Raw genomic sequence first — 11,166 nt, 5'->3', positions numbered from 1 at the left:
TAATAATGATTTTGGCTCTAAAATATGTACACATCGCCCGTCGCTCTCATTATTTATTAATTGAGATAAGTCGTAACATAGTGGCTGTACCGGAAGGTGTGGCTGGAATGATTATTTTTAATACGGGTTAAATCTTTAAGTTAAGAATTTCATTTACACTGAATAATTTTATCGTGCAATTCGATATAACCTGATTTGTTATATAAATTATTTTTTTTTTTTTAGTTTATCTTTATATTAAAATTAATTAATTGTTTTTGTATATGTTGTTGATTAAATTTTTTTAATTATAGTTTATTTTTACTGTAGAGGTTATATTATTAATTTATAGAAGTAGATTTTTGTTGTACCTTGTGTATCAGGGTTTATTAAATTATATTATAAATTTTTTGTTTCCCGATTTTGAAGGATCTAACTAATTATTTTAGTTACTGTTTTATAATTATTAATAATTATTATTTGGTAGTGAAATGTTATTCGGCTTCAATGGTTTCTGGTTTTTCAGGAAATGAATTTAATTCATATATTATTATTATATTTCTATCTTTTTAGTTTTATATTTTATTGATATTAATGTTGTGGGGGATAAGCTCTTTAACATATTTTTATAATTTTTTATTTATTAGGTAATGTTGGTTTTATAATAACTATCATTTTAAGTTTGTTAAAATTTTATTTTTTAGAATTTTGATTTATTAATATTTAATTATTTTATTGGAATTTTTTATTAAATTATTATTTATTTGTAATTATGATGGAATTAGTAATTTTCTATTTATACTATTAAATCTTTGTTAAAATTTTAAAAGGAACTAGGCAAATAGTAGTGTTCTCGCATGTTTATCAAAAACATCTTTTCTTGAATTTTAATATGAGATATAACCTGCCCACTGATAAATTTGAAGGGCCGCGGTATTTTGACCGTGCAAAGGTAGCATAATCATTAGTCTTTTAATTGTGGACTGGAATGAATGGTTGGACGAGGAATATACTGTTTCTCATTATTTTATTGAATTTAATTTTTAAGTTAAAAAGCTTAAATTTATTTATAGGACGAGAAGACCCTATAGAGTTTATATACATTATTTTATTTATTTTGTTTGTTTATTTTATCTAGTATTTAATATATTTTATTGGGGTGATTGGAAGAATTAGTTAACTCTTTTTGTTTAATATACATTAATTTATGAATACTTGATCCAATTTTGTTGATTATAAGATTAAATTACCTTAGGGATAACAGCGTAATCTTTTTTGAGAGTTCTTATTGATAAATGGGTTTGCGACCTCGATGTTGGATTAAGATTTAATTTGGGTGTAGAATTTCAATTTGTTTAGGTCTGTTCGACCTTTAAAATCTTACATGATCTGAGTTCAGACCGGCGAGAGCCAGGTCGGTTTCTATCTATAATAAATTTTATATCTTAGTACGAGAGGACCAGATATTTGGAATAATTTTTTATTTATGATTTTTATTAATTGTTACTGTTTTGGCAGATAAGTGCAATGGATTTAGAATCTTTGAATATAGATTTATTCTATAAATAGTATTTATGTTTAAGGAAATTTTTGGTTTATTTATTATTTTTATTTTGTTGATTATTTTTGTTATAGTTGGTGTTGCCTTTTTAACTTTATTAGAGCGTAAGGTTCTTGGATATATCCATATTCGTAAAGGTCCTAATAGGGTTGGTTTTATTGGTATTTTGCAGCCGTTTAGAGATGCAATTAAGCTTTTTACTAGGGAACAAACTTTTCCTTTTTTATCTAATTATTTATGTTATTATTTTGCTCCTGTTTTTGGATTATTTTTATCTTTGTTAGTATGATTTGTAATTCCATATTTTACTGGTTTTATTTCTTTTGAGTTGGGTTTATTATTCTTTCTTTGTTGTACTAGTTTGGGTGTATATACTGTTATAATTGCAGGCTGGTCATCTAATTCTAATTATGCATTGTTGGGGGGATTACGTGCTGTTGCTCAAACAATTTCTTATGAGGTTAGATTGGCTTTGATTTTATTATCTTTTGTATTTTTAGTGGGTAGATATAATCTAATAATATTTTATGATTTTCAAGTTTACATTTGAATAATTTTTTTTACGTTTCCTTTGTCAATGCTTTGATTTACTTCATGTTTAGCTGAAACCAATCGTACTCCTTTTGATTTTGCTGAAGGTGAATCGGAGTTGGTTTCGGGTTTTAATGTTGAGTATAGAAGAGGTGGTTTTGCATTAATTTTTTTGGCTGAATATGCCAGTATTTTATTTATGAGAATATTATTTTGTATTATTTTTTTAGGTAGAGATATTAGTTCTATATTTTTTTATTTTAGGCTTTCTTTTCTTTCTTTTATATTTATTTGAGTTCGTGGAACAATACCACGTTTTCGTTATGATAAGTTAATATATTTAGCTTGGAAGAGATTTTTACCCTTGTCATTAAATTATTTATTATTTTTTTTGGGTATTAGGATTTATTTATTTTTATTGTTGGTTTAAGTGTATTAATTTAAGTAAAGTTAATAGAAGATTTTAACTTCTTTCTTATGCTTTCAAAACATATACTTTTCTTTAAAGCTTTTTAACTTTAATTGTTTAATTTATCTCAAAATCTTGTTACTATGGGGTGAATAATGTAGTATAGGAAATATAAAATTGTTAAGATTTGACCAGTGATAATATAAGGATCTTCTACTGGTCGTGCTCCAATTCATGTTAATAAAATTACAATATTTGTTATTAATCAAAATATGATCTGGTTAATAGGGTAAAATTGTATACTACGGAAATTTGAATTATATATAGGCATAATAAACAAAATTGCGATTGATATTACTAAGGCAATTACGCCTCCTAATTTGTTTGGAATTGATCGTAAGATTGCGTATGCAAATAGGAAATATCATTCGGGTTGAATATGAACTGGAGTAACTAATGGATTAGCTGGGGTAAAATTATCTGGGTCTCCTAAGATATATGGTTCTTTTAGTGATAATACTGTTAATAATATAATTAGGATTAGAAATCCTACAACATCTTTAATTGTGAAGTAAGGATGAAATGGAATTTTATCAATATTTCTATTTAACCCTGTAGGGTTATTTGATCCTGTTTGATGTAAGAATAGCAAATGGACTATTACAGCTGCTATTACAATAAATGGGAGAAGAAAATGGAATGTAAAAAATCGATTAAGTGTTGCATTATCTACTGCAAAACCACCTCATACTCATTGTACTAAATCAATTCCCAGATATGGAATTGCTGATAAAAGATTTGTAATTACAGTTGCCCCTCAGAATGATATTTGTCCTCATGGGAGAACATAACCTATAAAAGCTGTTGCTATTGTTAGGAATAGAATGATTACACCTACTGATCAGGTATGTAAAAATTTATATGATCCGTAATATATTCCTCGTCCAATATGTAAATAAATGCAGATAAAGAATATAGATGCTCCATTTGCGTGTAAGGTTCGTAATAATCAACCATAATTTACATCACGACAAATATGAGCAGTTCTTGAAAAAGCTATTTCAATGTTAGGACAATAATGTATTGCCAAGAATAATCCTGTGGCAGTTTGTATTACTAGACATAATCCTAATAGTGAACCAAAGTTTCATCATGTTCTAATATTGGATGGTGTTGGTAAGTCAATTAAGGCATTATTGGCAATTTTGAATAGTGGATGTTTAATACGTATAGGTTTATTCATTAATTTATTTGTCGTAGTGGCCCTTTTGAAATATTTGTAATTTTTACTACTACGATTAGTGTTAAGAATAAGTAGGAGGCAAGTATGATGGTGATTAAATTAGTTGGTTTATTATATAATTTTGTTAACGAGTTCATAATTTCATTTTGTTTATTATAAATATTTTCGTGAATTATAAGTTCTGTATTGTTAATTATTAAATCTATATTAATAACTATTAATAATATTAATATAATAATAATTATGCTTATTAATATTTTTATTGATATATAAAATATTTCGTTTGAAGCTAGTCTTGTTACATAGATAAACAATACTAATATTCCTCCTAGAAAGATTAGAAATAGAATATATGGAAATCAAAATCTTTGTGATAATAAACCTCTTATTGTGCATACAATAATTGTTTGGATTAGTAATATAAGTCCTATTGCTAATGGGTGTCTTATTTGTGTAAAAATTATTCTTGTAGTTAATATTATAATTATAATATTTTTAATATCAGAAAATAGTTTATTTAAAATGTTAATTTTGGGGATTAATGAAAAGATTTTATCTTTTTTCTGAAAGTTTTAAAAGGTGCTCCTTATTTTTGGTTTACAAGACCAATATTTTTGTTAAATTATTAAAACCAATGAAAATTATTTTTTTTTCTATTATGTTTTTTTGTGGTATTTGGGTTTTTTCTTCTAATCGTAAACATTTACTTGTTACTTTGTTGAGTTTAGAATTTATTGTCTTGATCTTGTTTTTAATATTATACACTTATTTAAATGGTTTTAATTATGAATTATTTTTTAGAATAATTTTTCTAACATTTTCTGTTTGTGAAGGTGCTTTAGGTTTATCGATTTTGGTTTCTATAATTCGTAGTTATGGTAATGATTATTTTCAATCATATGTTATGTTACAATGTTAAAGTTTTTAATGTATTTAATTTTTTTAATCCCTTTATGTTTATTAGGTAATTCTTGATGAATAATTCAATCATTAATATTCCTTTTATGTCTTTTATTTATATTTTCTATACCTAGCTTATTTTGCTGGGGTAATTTAGGATACTTATTTGGTGAAGATTTAATTTCCTTTGGTTTAATTTTGTTAAGATTATGAATTTGTGTATTGATAATTATAGCGAGAGAATCTATTTTTCGTTATAATTATTATAAAAATTTTTTTTTATTTATTGTTCTTATTTTGGTAATTATACTTTATTGTACTTTTGGGAGATTAAGAATGTTTTCATTTTATTTATTTTTTGAAGGTAGACTTATCCCAACCCTTTTTTTAATTTTGGGTTGGGGATACCAGCCTGAACGACTTCAGGCTGGTATTTATTTATTATTTTATACCTTATTGGCATCATTACCTTTATTGATTGGTATATTTTATATTTATAATTTTTTAGGTTTATTATATATTCCTTTATTAATAAATAACTTTTATGTTAATAATTTATTTTATTTATGTATAATTTTGGCGTTTTTGGTTAAGATACCTTTATTTTTAGTTCATTTATGATTACCTAGGGCTCATGTAGAAGCTCCTGTTTCGGGTTCAATGATTTTGGCTGGTGTACTATTAAAGTTAGGAGGATATGGCTTGTTGCGTGTATTTGTAATTTTAATTAATTTTTCTGTATTTAATTATATTTGAATTTCTATTAGATTAATTGGTGGTGTAATTGTTAGATTAATTTGTATGCGTCAAACAGATTTAAAGTCATTAATTGCTTATTCTTCTGTAGCTCACATAGGTATTGTTATTGGAGGTTTGATAACTTTAAATTATTGGGGATTTTGTGGTTCATATATTTTAATAGTTGCTCATGGTTTATGTTCTTCTGGTTTATTTTGTTTGGCTAATATTTCTTATGAGCGTTTAAGTAGCCGTAGATTATTGATCAATAGGGGTTTAATGAGATTTATACCAAGAATAACTATATGGTGATTTTTATTAAGATCTTGTAATATAGCTGCCCCACCTTCATTAAATTTATTAGGTGAAATTAGATTATTAAATAGTTTAGTAGGTTGATCGTGATTAACCATGTACACTTTAATACTTTTGTCTTTTTTTAGTGCTGCTTATACTTTATATCTTTATTCATATAGTCAACATGGAATATATTATTCTGGTATTTATTCTTGTTCTTTAGGTTATTCTCGTGAATATTTACTTTTATTTTTACATTGATTTCCATTAAATATATTAATTTTGAATAGTGATGTTATTGCATTTTGAATATAAATGTACTTAAGTAGTTTAATATAGTAAAATGTTGATTTGTGATATCAATGATATAATTTATTTATCTTAGGTTATTATATATATATCAATTTGTTTTATTAGATTTTTTTTTTTATTTATTTTTAGAATTATTTTGATTTTTATAGGGTTTTACTTTGTTATTAATGATATAATTTATTTTATTGAATGGGATATTATTAGTTTTAATACTAGATCTATTGTTATGACTTTTTTATTTGATTGAATATCTTTATTATTTATAGGCTTTGTTTTTTTTATTTCTTCTTTAGTTATTTTATATAGAGATGATTATATGGATGGTGATATAAATATTAATCGATTTATTTTACTAGTACTAATATTTGTAATATCTATAATATTTTTAATTATTAGACCTAATATAATTAGAATTTTGTTGGGTTGGGATGGTTTGGGCTTGGTTTCTTACTGTTTAGTTATTTATTATCAAAATGTTAAGTCTTATAATGCAGGGATAATTACTGCATTATCTAATCGAATCGGGGATGTTTGTTTATTAATAGCTATTTCTTGAATATTAAATTTTGGGAGATGGAATTATATTTACTATTTGGAATTATTAAAAGGTAGTTTTGAAATAGAAATTATTTCCTTTCTTGTGGTTGTAGCAGCAATAACTAGGAGAGCTCAAATTCCATTTTCTTCTTGACTTCCTGCTGCTATAGCAGCACCTACTCCGGTATCTGCTTTGGTTCATTCTTCTACATTAGTTACTGCGGGTATTTTCTTATTAATCCGTTTTAGAGTTGCTTTTGGTGATTGGTTAAATATTTTTATTTTACTTATTTCTGGTTTAACAATATTTATAGCTGGTTTAGGGGCAAATTTTGAATATGATTTGAGGAAAATTATTGCTTTATCTACTTTAAGACAGTTGGGCTTAATAATAAGTATTTTGTCTATGGGCTTTTCTGTTTTAGCTTTTTTTCACTTATTAACACATGCTTTATTTAAGGCATTATTATTTATATGTGCTGGTATAATAATTCATGTTATAAAGGATTCTCAAGATATTCGTTTTATAGGTAATTTATCCTTTCAAATGCCTTTAACTTCAACTTGTTTATGTATTTCTAATCTTGCTTTGTGTGGTATACCATTTTTGGCAGGATTTTATTCAAAGGATTTAATTTTGGAAATAGTATCCTTAAGATATGTAAATATATTCGGATTTTTTTTGTTTTATTTTTCTACAGGTTTAACTGTTTGTTATTCTTTTCGTTTATTTTATTATACATTGTGTGGTGATTTTAATATATTAAGTATATATAATATAGGTGAATATAGATTTAATATAATTAAGGGGATGCTGGGTTTATTGATTATAGCTGTCATGGGTGGTAGTTTTCTTAGTTGAATTATTTTTCCTACTCCTTTATTAATTTGTTTACCTTTTTATTTAAAAACTTTAGTATTGTTAGTTAGTTTTTTAGGTGGTTGGTTTGGTTATGAAATTTCTAAAATTAATATTGGTAATAAATTATTATCTATTAAATTTTATTTGTATTCGAGATTTATGGGTTCTATATGATTTATACCATACATTTCTACTTATGGTATATCTAACATACCTTTATTTTTAGGATATAAATCATATAGGGTATTTGATTCTGGTTGAAGAGAATACTTCGGGGGTCAAGGTATATACATATTATTTATATATATAGGTAAAATTAATCAGTGATGACAATATAATAATTTAAAGTTCTTTCTTATATTTTTTGTAATATGAATTGTTATTATGATATTTATATTAATTATTTAAACTTGAATAGCTTATATTATAGAGCATAACATTGAAGATGTTAATGAGATTTATTTAATCTTTAAGTATTTATAAAAGTTTCCTTTATTTCTACAGTGAAAGTGTAGTGTTTTAAATATCTTTAAACTATATAAATTAGAAATGTAAACGGAATTTAACCGCTAAAGTAATAAGTTAGCAGCTTTTACTTGTTCTACACATTTCCTTAACTGGAATATTCAATTCAATTATATTATTAACAGTAATATACCTCTTTTTGGTTTCAGTTAAAAATAAGGATAATATTTATCTAAATATCAGGTCGAAACTGATTGCAATTAATTGCTTCTTATTTAAGATAGATTGAATAATCAATACTTTTTGAATGCAACCCAAATGTTATACTTAACTACTATCCTATGATGCTCATTCTAATGATCCTTGATTTCACTCATGATATAAGCCGAATAGTAGAATTAGTAAGAATGTTGTTCTAATAATTGTTCATATTATGATTCTTGATGTGTATATAATGATTGTTATTGGTAATAATAAGGCAATCTCCACATCAAAGATTAAAAAGATTACTGCAATCAAGAAGAATCGTAGTGAAAAAGGTAATCGTGCTCTTGATTTCGGGTCAAATCCACATTCAAAAGGTGAACTTTTTTCTCGATCTTCAATCTGTTTTTTTGATAGTATTGTCGCTATTATTATAATAATTGTTGACAATGCTATAATTATTATAATAGAATATCTTGTTAATAAAATTATTTATCTTGTTTATACAAACTTTTTGATTGGAAGTCAAATATACTAATTATATTAGATAAATTATATTATCTTCCTCATCAATAAATAGATATATATAAGAATAATCATACAACATCTACAAAGTGTCAATATCAAGCTGCTGCTTCAAACCCAAAATGGTGGTTTGATGAAAAATGTAGTGTTAAGTGTCGTAATAGGCAAGTTATTAAAAATGTTGTTCCAATAATAACATGCAGTCCGTGGAATCCTGTTGCAATAAAGAAGGTAGATCCATATACTGAATCTGCAATGGTGAAAGGTGCTTCTATATATTCATAGGCTTGTAGAGCAGTAAAATAAATACCTAATACAACCGTAAAAAATAATCCTTGTAGTGTTTGATTATAATTATTTTCTAGGAGACCATGGTGTGCTCATGTTACAGTAACTCCTGATGCTAATAAAATAGCTGTATTTAATAGTGGAATTTGTAGTGGATTAAAAGGATAAATACCTATAGGTGGTCATAAGGATCCAATATCAATAGTTGGAGATAAACTTCTATGAAAGAATGCTCAAAAAAATGAAATGAAGAAGAATACTTCTGAAATAATAAATAGAATTATACCTCATCGTAGTCCTTTTGTTACCATTTTTGTATGTAATCCCTGATAAGTACCTTCTCGCACAATGTCTCGTCATCATTGAATTATTGTTAATAATATAATAGTTATACCAATAATTAGTAGTTCTTGATTATATTGGTGAAATCATTTAATCATACCTGTTATTGTTACTATTGCACCAATAGCCCCAGTTAGGGGTCATGGTCTCTGATCAACTAAGTGAAATGGATGATTTGCGTGTCTTGTCATTAATTTACTTCTCTAGAATATAAAGTGCTTAATACTGCAAATACATACGATTGAATAATAGCTACTGCGGATTCTAAAATTAATAATGCAATTTGGGTTATAATTAATAATCTTAATATTATATAACTTAAAAATGGACCTGTATTTCCTAATAAGGTTAATAGTAAATGTCCAGCAATTATATTTGCAGCTAATCGTACTGCTAGTGTTCCAGGTCGAATTATATTTCTGATTGTTTCAATACATACTATAAATGGTATTAGGACTGGAGGAGTGCCTTGTGGTACAAGGTGTGCAAATATATGTTGAGTATTATTAATTCAACCAAATAATATAAAACTAATTCAAAGTGGTAATGCTAAAGATAAAGTTAATACTATATGGCTTGTTCTGGTAAAGATATATGGGAATAGACCTAAGAAATTATTAAATATAATTATTGAAAATAAGGAAATAAAAATAAATGAAGCTCCTTTATAAGAATTTTTTGTTCCAAGTAATGTTTTGAATTCTTTATGTAAATTTATTAATAATTTATTTCATAAAATATAATGTCGTGATGGAATTAATCAATAACTTATTGGAATAATAGATAATCCTAATATAGTACTAATTCAATTTAATGATAAATTTATTACACTTGTTGATGGATCAAATACTGAAAATAAATTGCTTATCATTTTCAATTTATATTTCTTATATTAATTATTTTTTTTTCTGTTAATGATTTAATTGGAATATATGAGAAATAATTTATGGAATTAAATAATATAAATATAATGGAGAAAAATGAAAATAGTATTAATCATCTTAGAGGTATTATTTGTGGAATAGAAAATTATTCATATGAATAATTTTATCTTGACAAGATAATGTTATTATTTAACTAAATTTTCTCATCAGAAGTAATTGCTAAATTACTATAATTTGGTTTAAGAGACCATTACTTGCTTTCAGTCATCTGATGACTCATTTATTTTTAGGATTCAGTTAATAAAACTATTTGTTGAAATACTTTCAATTACGATTGGTATAAATCTGTGATTTGCTCCACAGATTTCGGAGCATTGACCATATATAACTCCAGGTCGATTAATTAAAAATCTAACTTGGTTTAGGCGACCTGGAGTTGCATCAGCTTTTACACCAAGACTCGGAATTGTTCATGAGTGTAAAACGTCTGCTGCTGTTACGATAATTCGAATAAATGTATTCATGGGCAATACTGCTCGATTATCAACATCTAGTAGTCGGAATATACTATGATCTATTTCATCTTGAGGAATTATATATGAATCGAATTCTACCTTTGCGAAATCTGAATATTCATATCTTCAATATCATTGATGTCCAATAGTTTTTAATGTTACTGTAGGTGTATTGATTTCATCCATTAAATATAATAGTCGTAGAGATGGTACTGCAATAAAGATTAGAATTACTGCTGGAGCAATTGTTCATGCTAATTCAATTATTTGACCTTCCAATAAAAATCGATTAATATATTTATTAAAAACTATTGCAATTATTATATATGATACAACTATTAAAATTATAATAATAATTATTAAGGCATGGTCATGGAAATAAATTAATTGTTCTATAATAGGGGATGCTCTGTCTTGCAAATTTATATTGGCTCATGTTGTCATTATTTCTAATAAAAGTTTTTTAAAAATACTTTATTTATAGAGCTTAAATCCATTGCACTTATCTGCCATATTAGAATAATACTAATATACTAACTAGTAATTGTTGGTAATCTGAATAACTATGTTCTGC

General features: G+C 25.5%; 2 pseudogenes across 2 annotated transcripts; both read left to right on the top strand.

Annotated features, from left to right (window-relative positions):
- The first annotated feature begins 4,635 nt into the window (after nt 1-4,635).
- Nucleotides 4,636-10,863, top strand: LOC138694178 (NADH-ubiquinone oxidoreductase chain 4-like; annotated as a pseudogene). The gene has a single exon (XR_011330839.1). The product of XR_011330839.1 is annotated as an NADH-ubiquinone oxidoreductase chain 4-like (transcript).
- On the top strand, nt 6,047-10,863 carry LOC138694180 (NADH-ubiquinone oxidoreductase chain 5-like; annotated as a pseudogene). Its single transcript, XR_011330841.1, has one exon. The product of XR_011330841.1 is annotated as an NADH-ubiquinone oxidoreductase chain 5-like (transcript).
- Nucleotides 10,864-11,166: the final 303 nt, after the last annotated feature.

The sequence above is a fragment of the Periplaneta americana genome, unplaced genomic scaffold, assembly GCF_040183065.1.
Source record: "Periplaneta americana isolate PAMFEO1 unplaced genomic scaffold, P.americana_PAMFEO1_priV1 scaffold_80, whole genome shotgun sequence".
NCBI classification, from domain to species: Eukaryota; Metazoa; Arthropoda; class Insecta; order Blattodea; family Blattidae; genus Periplaneta; species Periplaneta americana.
The sequence above is the reverse complement of the archived record's forward strand: the minus strand, read 5'-3'. Positions and strand labels throughout refer to the sequence as shown.